This window comes from Biomphalaria glabrata, chromosome 2 (genome assembly GCF_947242115.1).
Source record: "Biomphalaria glabrata chromosome 2, xgBioGlab47.1, whole genome shotgun sequence".
Lineage (NCBI taxonomy): Eukaryota > Metazoa > Mollusca > Gastropoda > Planorbidae > Biomphalaria > Biomphalaria glabrata.
Window position 1 is genome coordinate 63077499 of NC_074712.1, and position 16973 is coordinate 63094471.

General features: G+C 37.7%; 1 protein-coding gene across 2 annotated transcripts in view; it reads left to right on the forward strand.

The window, feature by feature from the left end:
* The first annotated feature begins 9853 nt into the window (after positions 1-9853).
* The window catches only part of LOC106059047 (uncharacterized), a 70873-nt gene continuing 63753 nt past the window's right edge, over positions 9854-16973 (forward strand). Inside the window, exon 1 of one of the 2 annotated variants that reach the window (XM_013216576.2) lies at positions 9854-10082. The gene's annotated coding sequence lies outside the window, so the exon portion shown is untranslated. The remainder of the gene's footprint in view (positions 10083-16973) is intronic. The other variant, XM_013216575.2, reaches the window with a different exon arrangement.

Sequence of the window (16973 nt, forward strand, 5' to 3'; positions counted from 1 at the left end):
TATTTATAAGTCTTGGAGTTTAAAATGTATCGGTACGGTTAGACATAATATGAAGCTAAGTCCGTATAGTATGGCTTTAATACACAGACACAATACACATCTCCTAACATGTTGTGGACATATTCTCAAGACTTAGCTACACATGAAGAACGACAACTTACACAGTCAATCAGTCATCGTTAGGTCATTGACCAGTCGATGTAACGGTGTGAGACGGAGACGTTAGGTCATTGACCAGTCGATGTAACGGTGTGAGACGGAGAAGGTGAAAAGTAATTCTAAATCGACCACTGGCGGACTTAATTTGAGACTGAACTCTGCTGAGTCATTGGCTTTCCAGACTGATTCTGGATACGCGTATTTCTTCCTCTAAATCAGTGTTTCCCTTTTTTCCTTAACGGAGCACCTCGCACATTTGGAGTATTTAGCGGAACACTGCTTATTTTATTTATTTATTTTTTTTTAAGTTTTTTAATCTATCGGTTTAAATAAAAAAAAAAAAAACTAGTCTTTATTCTTTTTTTTTTTTTTTAAGTTTAATCTTTAAAAAAAAACATGTGATTTAAACGTGTATAGTTTCGTATCCATTCTCCAGCAGCTTCATGTCTAACAAAAGGAAGCACTTGTAAGAATATGTCCTAGTCTAGCCTATGGAGTAAGAGAAATGTGCATTTAGCCTTGTTTTTTTCTGAGTATTCTGTTACATGAACTGTGCAGCAAAGTGACGACACAATAAAAGATTCGTGGGTTAAATAGTACACATTTAATGGGAAGTTGTTTTTAAACGAGAAAAATTAATGAAATACGATTCTGTATTGCTGTTATGCGAGGTCAACAAGTCTAAGTGTTTGTTGTAGGCCTATATGCTCTGTCAAGACTATTATTGGTTTGTCACATTTAATTCAAATTATATTCAACATAGTTTAAGAACAACAGGGGCGTAGCTAGGAATTTTCCATCGCTTTAAGTGGGGGCCCGAGAGGATTTTCAAATTCTCCCCCACCCTAGCTACGCAACTGGGAACAAGCGTTTTTGAGACACGACCGCAGCACAACAGAACAAATCATAAACCTCGGGATAATCTACCAGAAATATCCCAAACACCAACAGAAATAGTTCCATCCATGCCCGTGTAATGGACTCGGTCCTTAGACGCCCCAACGGGTATACTGTTTTGCTTCCTATTGGCTTAATCGTCTCCTCTAACGAGGATCCGGGCGTTACTTTGAGTCCGAGAAGCGTTGGCGGACGTTTGCGTGAACAATGAGATATGAAATCATCAGACAGGAATTTTATGTCTATGGAAATCATGCAAAGAGAATTAAGCAGACCTTTCAAGCTTCATTTTTTAAAATTGAGTTGCTTCCCCTCAATGACCCGTTTAATCTACTAATTGTTGGCATCCTTCAGTTGTAGAACGACTATGGTTCATCTCGAACACTTTTTCATATCACTGTGGAGCCCTACTTTTTGGAGAGACACTCCCGTCCACATATATCGCAGGTTAAGGTGGCTTTCGCTTTGGTGGTAGAGAAGCCGACCATTTATCATATGGCACGCTATTCTTCCAGAGCTGAGGCCCATGTTTTTTCACTGTCCATAGCTTTCTTGGTCACCGTCTCTCTCCAACTAGTGCGGTCAATAGTGTCTTCCCAATGGTCTGTATCTGTGTTCACTGTTTTTAGGTCCCAATTTATTGCATCCACGTAATGGAGGTGGGAGTGACCAGTTTTTCTTGAGCCAGACGCAAGTTGTCCGTAGAGAATGATTTTCTGGACGAGATTGTCCTCCATCCGGCGAACATGTCCGAACCAGCGCAGGCGGCGTTGTCTGAGGACTGTGAAGATGCCGGGAAGGCCCATTCGCGTAAGGATCACATTATTGCACTCTCTCTCTCTCTTTCTCTCTTGCCATGTGATTTTCAAGATCCTTCGAAGTGGTATGAGTTTAGTTTCCTCTCTTGCTTTGTGTAGGTAGCCCACGACTCACTGCCGTACAGTACCGTGCTAAGAACGCATGCCTTGTAGACCTCCATTTTGGTTGCTGTCAGGGGCGGACTGACTATATTGGCATTCGGGCAAATGCCCGGTGGGCCGGTAGAACCACAGTAATCATCTTTTTTTTTTTTTAAATCACGTCTGTTTTATAAGATAAGGGCCGCATAGATGTCACTACGGCACGTATTAAATTGTGGAGGGTTTTCTAGTATTCTCTTACAAAAGGGTCCCTCTGAGTGAAGTATTTATATTCACTGTATGCATGCAGGGCCGGTATTAGGCCACTGCAACCTATGCGGTCGCAGTGGGCCCCGCGCTTTCATAGGCCCCGCGCTAATTCTAGGTGTAATCATTATGTTGCAAAATATATGCAAAAAATTCCTGAAAACTCATAAAAATTTCATGAAAAATATACTAAATTGTCATTTGAGGGTTTCATTCATTGCGGAAAATGCCAATCCTACGCGCGATGAAAGAAAAAAATCATTGTCAGCTTTCATGTACTAATCGGGCGAATTTTCACCTTAATCGGAAGTTCCAATACTTTATTTACTTTTATAGTGACTGGCATATAAATATGTCATAGGTTGCAAGGTTCCTAAAGTAAAGTTAATTTGTTCGCAATTTTGTACTTAGTAAAGAATAAATAAAATTCTTTTTTTTTTCTAATAGAAAATCTTAATTTTAACTTATTACCGGTATCCTTATTCTCACCCGGACTAGGCCCCGCGCAATCAGTTTCGCATAGGGCCCCGCAACTATTAGGACCGGCCCTGTATGCATGTGTACAGCAATCGATACATTATCAAAGTTGACAGAATGATTTTTGAGGACATTTTGACCTAGAATAGGATGTACATATACAATTTATGGGCCGGACAAAATAGAGATGCCCGGGCCGATTTTGATACCCAGTCCGACGTTGGTTGCTGTAATGAGCTTCTAGTTTTCCTAAACTCTTGCGAAGGTTGATGCGGCTTTCCTTATGCGTTTTCCTCTCCTCTGCTAGAGACTGGTCATCTTGAATTGTAGATCCAAGATTCTTACAGTATCCAGCTTGTTATCGACTATGAGGATGGAGGGTGGTGCTGTAGCAGGTGGTCCCATAACAAACATTTGTTTTCTTCGTGCTAATGGTTAGGCCATACTCTAATCTAGTAACTGTAAGGAAATAACGCAGTTTGTCTCATTGACTAGTCTGTCCGTCCGTCCGTCACGTGTAAATCTCAAAGACTGAATAATAATAAAATAATAAATAACTTGAACAATTTTTTTTTTGTTCACTTGTCAACATTGTAGAATCATATTTCTACAACTTTCGTTTGCAGCACAAAGTAACTTTCTCTGTTTAGTTAGCAGCAGGGATTTTTTCAATATGGTCTGCTTGGCATTGTTTTATTTATTCAAGTTTATTCATCACCACATTCTCTGCTGATCATCCCCTTTTTTTTTTTTTTTTTTTTTTGTCTCTCTGTTCCATTATATAACCACTGCATTTCTTCATGTTGCTGAATTTTCTTTGCTTAAAGAAGGTAAACGGGAACTTTAAACAAAATCAGAGGAAACAAAGAGAAGATTACTGTGATCAACGTGCAGTGACGAAATCCACAATTATAAACTATGCAGCTCTTCCTAAGAGATGAACGAGACCAGGATCCAATTAAACTTTACAGCTTAAAAATGTTTCCTTGTAAAATGGTTTTACCTGTTTCAGATGTTCCTTCAGAGTTGAAGTTAATTTACTTCCTAGTCCAAACCTCTCGCAGGACGGGGGATGGCAGCGAGCAGGGTACGAACCCGGGACCATCGAGAAGTCCGAACGACAGTCCAGCTCGCATACTGCACGAGCAGGCAGCCAGTCTTGTAGTATGCGTCTCGATGGTCTAGGATTCGAAACCTGCTCACCGGCACCACCGTCCTGAAATCTAGTACAAGAGGTGAAATTATTAGTTGATGTAGAGCATGCATGTCAAACTCGTAAGGTGTATGGGCCGCATAAAAAACTTACTATGGCCTGAGGGGCCGCAGCCAAAAATCAGTTGCAAATCAGCTTACTCGTTTTATGTAAATTAGAAACAATACAATAGTTTAACATTATTTTGATAATTTTTTAGGTGGCCAAGCGGGCCGCATGCAAGGTGGTCGAGGGCCGCATGCGGCCCCCGAACGCCGTGTTTGACATGCCTGATGTAGAGGAAGGTATGCTGACCTAATTAATCTTGTATTTCCCATGCTACTTTCGATATGTGAAGGGTCAAGAACGCTGTTTCGTTTGTAGGTCACACTGCAACTTGCAGTTCCATACAGAGTCCTTCTTAAGTGTCCAACCCGGGCATGCTACCCTGCCTCATAGTGGCGCCCGGGTGGAAACGATCGTAGGAGGAAACGATTAGGCTAAAGGGTTGCAAAACAAGACTTCCGTGGGGGGTGACTAAGGGGTTGCGAGAGCATCCTCATTGCACTGTGCGGAGTTGTAAAAAAGCTCCCACAACCTTGTCACAATCCAGGCGCTGTTCCTCAAGGGGCCGTTACATAAATGGCGTGTCCCGCACAGTTAGCCTGGCATAGAAAAGGAAAATGGCGGGGGTCTTAGTGTACGCGGTCTCTTGCCGCGAGTCTGACTCACCCGTCAGACAGAACCGTGTACACTGTTCTCATTCAGGCCGATGAGAGGGAGCTCTTGTTCACTTTTGCTGGCCTAGAGTTCCAAGAGCCGAGGGCTCAACTCTACCTGACAGTTTAAGAAGAAGAAGTGGACAAAGGACCTAGTAAAGTAGTAACGTTACCCCTTTCAGAACTTGCGATCTATGGGGCAGATGATGTTAAGGTCATCAGTTTCGTTGGCCAATGGTTAACGGTTACTTTTTCCAACTTAAGTCAGGTACCCATTATAGTTGGGCGTTCTCAGGGGTGCTCTAAAAATGCCGAATGTCAAATGCTCAATCTTCACCGAGATTCGAACCCAGGACCTCAGGTTCGGAAGCCAAGCGCCTAACCACTTAACCACCGCCCCTCCCCCAAAAGGACCGACACTTGTTTTAAATTAAGATGCACTGCCATCGATAAACTATGCATGGATCGATATACGAAACTAATTAGCTAATTAACTTTCTCATTTCTTATTTAATTAATATTAATAGGTAATAAGTAGACCCGTATTATCATAGTGTGACGAACCCTTGGCAAGCAACCCAATGACAAGGAGAAAACACTAACAGCTTTAACTCTTTCACTCCTAACTGACGATACCAGCGTTGACTCGACCAGAATGTGGTAAATAATTACGGAGAGAAAGAGTTAATATCATATTAGACAATTCTGCCTTTATTAGATCTATAAATAGTCTTTTTCACTTAGGCGGAAATTATAGTCTCTCTCATAGACATATATTAACTGAAAATCGGAAACAAATCTTTATCCGCGATTTTATCGATTCACAAACCTAGGCTATATATATATATATTTTTTTTTTTTTTTTTTTATCTACGTAACTCTTTTTCAAGCTCTAAGGGAATCTCCCCAATCAATTTTTTCTCTCTTCGAAAAGTAATGATCTTTAGTTTTCAAAGTTTAGAAATAATGCAAAATCATTTCTCGGATTTTTTTTTAGAATGGGATATAAATCACAGAACTATAGGCTATCCGTTTGATAGTTTAAGAGATCTTTTGATCCATCAGTCAGTGCATGGTATTTTAGGAATATTTATGAGATTATGTAGGTCATATTAAGCAAATCGTACTTATGTTGTTTGTTTTCAGAGTTATGAAATGATGAAAACATTTTTTTCTCAAGTTATTAGTCTAGATATTTTCTGTTAAACTAGAAGATACAAGTATTAATAAGATAAAATATTTTACAATAGGTCACCAAAGTATACATATAATCATAAATCACAGGTCACCAAAGTATACATTTATCATAGATCACAAAGTATACATATAGCATAGGTCACCAAAGTATACATATACCTGGTGCTTTTTTTTTTTTTTTTTGTGACGGTACGCACCGGTACGGCGTACCGGCACCTTTTTCAATCTGAGGGAAAAAATATTACTTTCTTGTATTTTCACGTTTATTATTAATTTATTAGTAGTTAAAAGTTAGGCAATCCATCACTGAGTACCGGCACCAATTTATTTGTACAACAAAAAAAAAAGCAGTGCATATATCATATGTCACCAAAGTATACCTATTGTCACGTCCCTAGTGACACCTCATTGTTTACAAATGAGGACATTGTACCTATCTCAAATCAGGTCAGCGTACCCACGCTTAAATGCCAGAAAGATGCCGATTAAAACTTAGCTCAAGACTACAGCAGGGAAACAAAATTAGCATAGCTTAAGTTACAAACACAGTTCCTAGCGACACCTCATTGTTCACAAAATGAGGACATTGTACCTATTTCAAATCAGGTCAGCGCACTCACGCTTTAATGCCAGAAAGACGCCGATTAAAGCTTAGTTCAAGGCTACAGCAGGGAAACATAATTAACGTAGGTTAAATTACAAAAACAATTAAAAGGAAAATTAAATGTAAACGGGTCAAGGAGTCAAGGATGGGTATTGAATTGTCACTGTTCTTTATCCTAAAGAAAGATATAAAAGGCGGACTGTTAGCTTGAGACAGAGAGAGCTAGAAAGTTAGACTTAGAAGTCGCTAGTTTTTAAAGTAAATATTTACTCATTTTATTCAATATTTCACTGAATCCTGTATCTGTTATATATATCTTTGTACATACATTTATTGTTTCAAGTTCAAGTTTTAAATAATTAAAACTAAAGAAAACATATCAGCACTTTGTTACTTCATTACTTGTTAAAGTGTTTGAACTATAATCAAGGCACCTCCGAACTCGCATATGTCACAAGTTTATAGCATCAAGACCTGCCAGTTAAATAAACGTAATAAACACGTGACACCTATATCATAGGTCACCAAAGTATACCTATATCATAGGTCACCAAAGTAGACATATATCATAGGTCACCAAAGTAGACATATATCACAAGTCACCAGAGTATACATATATCATAAGTCACCAGAGTATACATATATCATAAGTCACCAGAGTATACATATATCATAAGTCACCAGAGTATACATATATCATAAGTCACCAGAGTATACATATATCATAAGTCACCAGAGTATACATATATCATAAGTCACCAGAGTATACATATATCATAAGTCACCAGAGTATACATATATCATAGGTCACCAAAGTAAACATATAACACAGATCACCAAAGTATAATTATATCATAAGCCAAACGACGATAGAGTATGTATGCAAGACAGGACCAGGCAACCATCCAGCCTGTTAATCATTAAAAAAAAAGTTTCCCTTTCAGACCTTGTGGTCTATAGGGCAGACGATGTAAAGTTCATCTGTTTCTGTGGCCTACGGTTTGCGAGGGTGTCATATAACCACCAGCACAACGACCAACCGCCTTTACTTTTCCCCAACTAATGTCAGGTACCCATTAGAGCTGGGTGCACTCAGAGGCGCATGAAGATCCCGAAATTAAAAATTCCAGTCTTCACCAGGATCCGAACACGGGACCCCCAGTTGAGAAGCCAAGTGCTTTACCTCTCAGCCACTGCGCCTCCTTGTTTACCATTCACAACTATTTTATTTCCTTTCTTTCTCACATTGAACTTATTCTGATATTTTTTTCTTTTTATGCTATGTTTTTTTTTTTTTTACAATTTTTTTTTCAGAAAAAAAAAACAACAACTTCCTCGGTCACGTTGACATAAAAGGCACATCATTTTCCTATTAAAAATCATATTTCTAATAAATCCCCCCCCCTCCCGAACGCACAAATTTGACTGTGATAACTAATGGTTAACTTATATGATACAGACATTACTTCAAAAAAGAAGATGATTATGTCCTACGCGTCATGCATGTAGTCATGCATGTTAACCAATGACTTAAATTCTGCCAAGTCATTGGTTTTCCTGGCTAGCTCAGGCAACCCATTCCATGCTCTAATAGCACTAGGGAAGAAGGAGTATTTGTACAAATTTGTCCTAGTATATGGAACAAGAAATGTGCTTTTATCTTTGTGTCATTCTGAGTATTTTATTAGATTTTGTTTTTGTATTTGAAGATTATGGTTCAGTGTTTTATGTATAATTGCTACTTTACTTTTGAGTCTTCTATCCTGAAGGTTTTCTAAATTTAGTGATTTTACTAAAGGTGTTACTCTAGTCGAATGTGAATATTCGTTTGTTATGAATCTCACTGCTCTATTTAGTGTCTGTTCCAGTTTCTTAATGTTTTCTTGAGTTGAGGGGTCCCAAACAGAGGATGCATATTCTATTATTGGCCTAACCAAGGTTAAATAACATTTTAGTTTTATGTTCTTATTTGATTTATAGAAATTTCTTTTAATAAACCCTAATGCTTTGTTTGATTTTTTGATAGCTTCATCAATATGGGGATTCCATGACAGTTTTTCACTTATTATAAGACCTAGGTATTTTGCGTTTTTAGTCTGTGTTACTGGTTTACCATGAATAAGATAAGTGGAATTTATTTGTTTTACATTTTTTTTTTGTTATTCTTAATAACTGACAATTTTCTGGGTGGAAAGACATGCTCCAATTTGATTCCCATTTCTGTAATTCATCTAATTCTCTTTGTAAGGTTTCTGTATCTTGTGTTGTTTTTATTGTTCTATATATTATGCAATCGTCTGCGAATAATTTGACTTTTGTTCCTGACTTAATTCAATTAGGTAAATCATATATGCAAATTAAAAATAGTAGTGGACCTAAGCCTGTTCCTTGAGGTACACCTGAGTTTACTGTTATTGGCACTTATTGGTGTTGATTTAGAGTCATTTATTATTACAGTTTGTTCTCTCCCTATCAGAAAATCCTTATTCCACTGATGCAGTAATAGAATATGCATCAATGCCAAAATATAATTTTATTTTTTTAACACTTTGCTTCTGTGGTGGCTGTAGGGGTGGGCGGAGGGAGGGGGGTTTTAAGAGCTGAATAGTCAGTTTTCTGTTGTAATGGCATAGACCTAGAGACAGTCTTCGTTGATATTCTACCTTGTAGCTAGCCCCTCCTGCTTTAATGTTAAGTCACGGTGGCGATTGCCCAGATAAGTCACCGGGTGGACACTATCCCCTCCAAGCATGTACAGGGGAAGGAGGGCAACTGGACAACCATTTAGACCGACATAATATCACTCCACTTCCTTGTAACAGTACTAGGTCTGTCCTTACCTACTTCAAACCTAACACTCCCTTTAGCAGGGAAAAAAAAAAAAAAAAAAGCTAACTGCACCACTAAGTGTCATAAAAAAAAAAAACAAGGCCTGCTACACCCACACGGAACACCTGTAGAGCCGTTTGACAGAACCTCTAGGCTAGGCGAAGGCCTAGCAAGGTACTCCATACGCACACCTTGATTTAAGAGGTAACTTGCCTCCCCCCCCCCCATTCTTTTTTTTTTCTTTTACCTTTAGCCGCCGTGACACGGTGACACTATCGAGCTTTTCTCTCGTGCTAGTTGTAGGCTAGTCCTGTTACTACGCGTTACTCTCGCGAACTACTTTTCCGTTTATTTATCTGCTTTAATTGTATACGCACGGATGTTTAAGCGAAAATTCTCGATAAGCATTTAAATAATGAGATATATTAATATACGATTTACATCACTGGTGTGCATATGAGAAAAAAAAATGCTATAATTATGGGAAACAGCACCAGAATGAGAAACTATATTTTATCGCGCATTTGGATGTGACATCGAGTTTAACTTTGTCGCCTCGATGAGTCATTCAGTCCTTAGCCTAAGCACGTTTCACAGGTAAAGGGAAAAAAAAAAAAAACGTCACACGCGTATTGCTCCGCGCTCGGTCCTAATTTGCATGTCTATCGTAGGTAGAAGCAGTGAGTGGGTTTGTTGGGGTATTTCGACAGAAACCAGATCTATCTACCGTGTAGATATTTTTTCGCTGATTATTAAACAGGATTTCGTAGCATATTTTTTGTGTAAACACATTTCTTTAATCAGAAATTAAGGATTAATTTGGATATATCTCTTGAACTGTTGTAAGTATTGCCACTGTTTGTTTATTTTTATGTTGAATTTTTTTTCTAAAAATGTTTAATCGAATTTTTCGTCCATTTTTTTTTTAGTTCGATCACCTGCATCATGCAAGATGCAACGTAACGAAACTGATTCAGTGATTGCTGTTTACAATATCTTAGTCTAACTACGACATTGTTAAAGTTTGGTTTATATGATAATCTACCCATCTTTTGGTTTACCTTGTAAACCGTAGATTCTGGATCTAAGTGTAGTTAAACGAAACCAAAACACAAAGCTTTTAAAACGTGAAACAGAATGAATGAGATTCTCTCCTGCATCGATGACGCATGCATCTTTATGATCTATTGATAATTGTGCAATCTTGCTCTTTTTCACTCCATGTGCCCATTTCATTGATAATCTACATCTAAATTTGCTTTATTTAATGAAGAACACTTATGCTATGATTCAGTCAATTCAGTGATTTTAATGATAATATAGATCTAGATCTAGTCTATATTATTTAGTAATCTAGATCTATATTATAGATCTATTCATTTTGGAATTAGCCTAATTGGAGATCGATGGCAATGTGGATGTCCATGTTGAGTAGATATAGATCTGGATCAATATGATAAGGCAGGATATGCAATTTATTTCTGAACAAGATATTACCTATATTGATTTTCATAATTAATAAGAAAATAAAAAAAATGATCTAAATATAATAATTTTTGACGTAATAAAAATGGTTTATAACTTTTGCGAGTTGTGCATGTAGATGTAGATAAAAATAATTAGGCCTAGAAGGCTGTATGATCTCAATAATAATGAAAATAATTTTTATTGGTTAAACGAGTAGAAATATGCTTTAATAATGACATTAATATGAACAAGGTTTGTTGTTAATCAGCTCACTATCTTTATTATGTAGATCTACTTGTCTATATTTAGATCTGTTCTTTAAATCACATCATGTAGTATTGAATATGGCATCTATTTTCTATATTTTTGCAGGCTAATATGCTAATCACCCAATCATCCCTTATGATTATAATTTGTTTAATCATTTTTCAACATAGTCTGCTAGATCTCAAAGTAACTGTTTGCAAGTCGATGTTAAACTTTTACATTGCGTAAAGTAGATCTAGAATCCTCTAAACCAACATTTTAATCCTCGCAGCAATTTTATTTGCGCCCGATTCGGTTCTTTCTGTGATCCGATTATAGGCCTACACCTGGCCCATAGGCTCATAAACTTGCAATTGAGATCGCCATTCTTAATGAGTATTTCTGAATTCACACAAATGACTTTTGAATTCTATAAAACTATGGCTCACGTTAGTTACAAAAGTGATCCTATAACTGCATTATAATAATAGCTAAATTTTCATAAATTATAGCTAGATTTACTAAAAAGGATTACTGCATGTGTTTTAAAATGGTATCTGTAAGAGTGATGTTTTCTTGTTACTAATGTGAAAGCAAGAACACATTTAGGTAATTTAAAAAAAAAGTAAATTAAAGTAAACTAGATTGATTAAATTTAGTAACAATATAGCTGATTTTGCTAAAATTATGTCTGAATTTTCTAAAATGCAGAATTTACTAAATTGATTACTCAATTAACAAGAGGGTGGCTAAGTTAGTTATAATTGTTGAATTTTACTAGTTCTAAAATAATTGCAGAATTATTATTACTTGCTAACTTTAGTTCATCATCATCAAATTCCATTTGAGTGAGGGCTTGAGAGGTTCAAATATTTTCTTGCAAAAGCTGGGACAGAAACCCTGCTGTTGTGCGTAGTGCATACATGTCACCATACTGGTCGAGTATTTATAGTTTTTAAGACCTGTCGTGGCGGGGATCAGTAAGTCCTGTGACTAAATTTAGTTTAATTATTGCTGATTTTACTAAAAGTATTGCTGAATTATAGCTGATTTTAGAAATATGATTGGGCAATTTATTAATTTCTTTTTAATGTTCTCTCTCCATGTATCTAACGGGACACAAAATAAAAACATTCAACCGAGACATTGACGTGTCAACTTTTCGTATGTTACTTGCAGATAAAGCTAGTTTACTTTTAATTGCCCAGTTGTTGTTCTGGGTTTCATTTTGGGCAACAAGAGAACACAACTCTTGCTAGAGTTTAATACTATTTTAAAACGTATTAACAAGTTTGACGTCTGCTACATACAGAAATAAGGGTTAGAACAGACATTTGTTGTCTTCGTGAAAATTCCTCGCTACACTTAACTAGGGTTCCCCAGACTCATGCACCCCTAAAAGTCAGTCTTACAATAAGGTAAAGTTTACAAACTAAAACTATGCATTGAAGAAGCATGTCATTAGGCTATAAAGACATTTTTTGTTCAAATAGTTAATCATTCACGCAAACATACTCTCCAAACTCCATACACGACATTTTGTTTCAAATTGAACGAGGAAAAATGCTTCTAAAATTTGTTCTAACTCTTTTCTCTCCGTAATTATTTACCCCATTCTGGTGGAATCAACGCTGGCATCGTCAGTTAGGAGAGAAAGAGTTAATGATAAATCTATTTCTCTCTTTGGTCGACTGTGTCGCGACTTTGCGTTGGTTCAGCAAAAGCGCTATTTCAAAAAGAGACTTTCCCAGATCTTGAGAAACTCTGTAATAGATTTGATGTGACTTGATAAAGGAGGTCGAAAAGACCGAACACGCGCGTTTTCTTTTAGCCAGAGAAATTATTTCAAGTCTCATTGATTGTCATGCAACGAAACACCATTCACACCAATACTATTCTATTACTTCCGGTGCCGGTACGGTATACATAACATTTCACACTTCAGACTTATTGCCTGTTCGAGGGAGGACGCGACATAAAAGAGATGTCCTTCTGTTGCCGGATGTCCGGTAGCCTTACGCATATCTATCAGTAGCTTCTAGCTTTGAATTTCGGCCAAGTAGAGACGTACTTACGTTACGAAATGTTTTGACCAATGGACCTCATTCACCAATCGTAAACAAACAACATTTTGCCACGTGGTTCTCTATCTCTTCTATACGAATTACGCAATCCATAAAGGCTGTCACGTGATACGTACTTTTCATTGTTTTATCAATATATTATCACGTGACTAAGTGGTTTTTTTTTTGCGATTGGTGAATGAGGTCCATTTAAACATCGGTGTCCCCAACCTACTAATTTTATTTTATATGACCTGCCTTTCTTAAACAAGACGCCGTAGATGACAGCTAAGAACGCATGAAAACTCCCGACTCACAGTGCTTTCCCAGAACACCCAGTTCTATAGCTGGGAAGAAGAATAACAGTGGTGATTGACAAACACTGGTCTAAATTGTAATATATGCAATTTTTTTTTGCTTTGTTTTCTATGTGTGTGTGTTTATACATAGGGTTAGAGTTAATACGGGTTAAGTTCTGGAAAACAAATCGCCCAACCCCTTTCAAATGTTATGGATCCGCCTTTAATCAGAAGAAAAAATCGGGTCTAATAATATTTTTTTTGACTCTGGTGCAGTTTTCTGCTAATCTTTTTTACTTGATGTATTTCTGTCCCTGCTTATCTTCCCCTTGCTGCCAACTATTATCACATCAACAGTGAAGGTGCTCAAGGTCTTGGATTCTTTCTGGTTGGGGAAACGTTTCTTGTATGGACATGACCGGTTTTTTTCCCCCCTCCCGAAAACATAAACAGACTTTTAGAAAGAAAAGGTAACTCTTGTTCATAGTACTATTGTCAACAAGGTTTGTGTGACCTGGAGACCTGCCAACTCTTTAATGTCAGCTCCAGTGGAGAGAAAAAAAAATAGTCCCCATTACATAGGTCTAGCAGTAGTGTTGCATCAGTTTTGGGCCCATGGCTTTGCTATATTAGGACATTTTAGTGGCTTGAAAAGGTATTCTGATAAGTGTAGATATAGGCCTACTGTGTCCTGTTAGGAATGTGGCGAAGTAGCTAAATTACTTCCGTATTTTCCAAATTAGACTTGTATCTGTGGAAACTTTTTTTTCCCGTGAATAGTAAAAAGAAAGAAAAAGACCTTTTTTTTTTTATATATACCTCACAATTTAAAAAAACCTTCATTTCTTTCCTATCAACTTTGGATACATATATATAATCTCTACGCATCTTTTGCAAAAGACCTTTTGGTTTCATCTTTACTCGTTCATCATCTGTCACGTGACTTTCGTCTTAGGGATGCTGTGACAGTTCGCGTAACAAATCCTTCCATTTTTTCCCGGTCAGCAGCTGTTCTGAGTAGGATACCAACATAGAGGCCGGTCCATTCTTTTGCGTTGTCCAGCCAGCAATAATGATTTTGTGAATGAGCATTCATCAGCCTCCTAACCCTTTTTAAGTTTCTTGATTTATTTGTTTTGATTTGATAGGATTGAGCAATGATATTCCCTATCGACGTGAAACTTCCTTCACAAAACTTATCTCCCGTGAAGATGATGTGGTATCACATTTGACTAAGCTCTTAGAAGTTGAAAAGTGTTTTGTAATCAAAGTGAAAAGTAATGACCAATCGCTTAATAATGTTACACCATGTGAAACGTTCTGGAAGCCTTGAACTTCCGGGAAGCCATTAACTTGTTTGTCTTCTGTTTTCTGATAATTTGAAATGGATACTGAAAAAAAAAAAAGTATTCTAAATTTAATATTCTCTGCTGCAGAGTACTTCGACTAAAAGTGCCCCCCCCCCCCCATTCTACAGAGAACTTGACCACCACTATATGGTCATGTACCAGCGTCCTTTACCTCTACCGTGAACTGTACGGCCAATCGAAACTTGTGATCTTGAGCTGGGGTCACTTCCTGTTTGTTGGTTTTCTTGCATTGTTGTCAAACAGAGGAGTCACTCGTGATAAGTATGCGGTAATGGGTGGGGGAAAGGTGGAAATCGGGAGGGTAAGAGCGCCTTTACTCCACTACCGTTCACTTGTCTTCACCTTTGCCAGTAGTAAAATACGGACCAGTCATCTTTCACCTGGCGTCAACGGGGAGAGGGGGGGGGGGTAAGCACACTTTTCTTTTTTTCTGACACAGCCTAGTGTCACGCTGTCCCCCGTGTCAAGGACTGTCAAGCTGTGTAGACGCGGCGAAGGTAATGGCCCTCCCTTGGTATTTTATTTTAATGGCTATTAAGGTCATCGGCCACCGTAAAATTCTTTGACCAACGGACGCTCTCCCGCTATGCCAAACAAACTGAAGAGCTAGTAGAATAACCCGAAGTTTCCATTATACAGAAGAGACAAAAAAAAAAAAAAGAATCTGAAAATGCGTTAAAAATTTTTGTTACTCTTGTTACGCTGCTAAAGAACCGTGCTGGTAGTCTAGACAATGATGGTATAGTACACAAGACATACATCTAACTTGAAGATTGCTGGAAACAAATGAGGAACAAATCAATGTGTTGAAACAAATATAAAGACCCAATCAAGATGTTATCACGTGTACAGCGGAATCAGTGCAACTTCCATGAGGAATTGTGTGCATTACACAAAACAAAACATTGTAACCAGAGCCAACAAAATATACGTGCACACCAATGAGGTAGTTCCGGATTTCTTCTCAGTCACGTGGGTGTGTTGTTTACATTAATGACCTCATTGATTTTATTGTAATTCAAACATGAAAATAGTCTAGGTCTATACATATTTAAGTAATAAAAAGTATATTACAATAATTCAAAAATGTTATGATTATTTAGTAGGTCTACTAGATCTAGGCTAGCACTAAATCTAGATCTACATCTTAGCATAGGAAGATATTGCCATGTATAAGACCACAGTCACGTGACTTTTTATAAAGTAGGTCAGAGATTTGGAACTACCTCATTACTAAGAGTCTTTGACTGGAATAGGGGTTTGTTTGTGGTCGATGTTCAGGTTGCCATACCATGCAGTGATGTTGAAACTTAAAAGTCCTAGAGATGTATAGCACTCTTATGTATCTTACGCATTGACTATCTGTAATGAAAGTGTTGGGTTGACGGGCGACTTCCACAGGACATCCTGTATGGCGATCTAATAGAAGGCAGGAGAGCCGCTGGTCGCCCACTTTTACGTTATACGGATGTATGCAAACGCGACATGAAGCTCTTCAAAATCGACACTGACAACTGGGAAGAGGTGGCACTGGACAGATCCACATGGAGAGAGAGCATAAAGGAAGGGTCACAGATTGCAGATGTCATACACAACAGAAGCAGAAAGAAGGGTGAAAATGCAACGGCGCCTGGTGATTATATATGCCCAACCTGCGATCGCAGCTGTGTATCAAGGATTGGCTTCTTTAGTCACACAAGAAGTTGCAAAGGGAAAAGATCGTCTCTCGAGACGTAAAATGCCACAGACAGACGGGCGACAGATGTACATCTTATCTTATATGATACAGACGTTACTTCAAAAAAGAAGATGATTACGTCTTACGCGTCATGCATTTAGTCATGCATATTAACCAATGACTTAAATTCTGCCAAGTCACTGGTTTTCCTGGCTAGCTCAGGCAACCCATTCCATGCTCTAATAGCACTAGGGAAGAAGGAGTATTTGTACAAATTTGTCCTAGCATATGGGACGAGGAATGTGCCATTTATCTTTGTGTCTTTCTGAGTATTTTATTAAATTTTGTTTTTGTATTTGAAGATTATGGTTCAGTGTTTTATGTATAATTGCTACTTTACTTTTCAGTCTTCTGTCCTTAAGGCTTTCTAAATTTAAGTGATTTTACTAAAGGTGTTACTCTGATTAAGTGTGAGTATTCGTTTGTTATGAATCTCACTGCTCTATTTTGTGTCTGTTCCAGTTTCTTAATGTTATCTTGCGTTGAGGGGTCCCAAACGGAGGATGCATATTCTATTATGTACAGGAATGGAAAATATAAGCTAGAAACA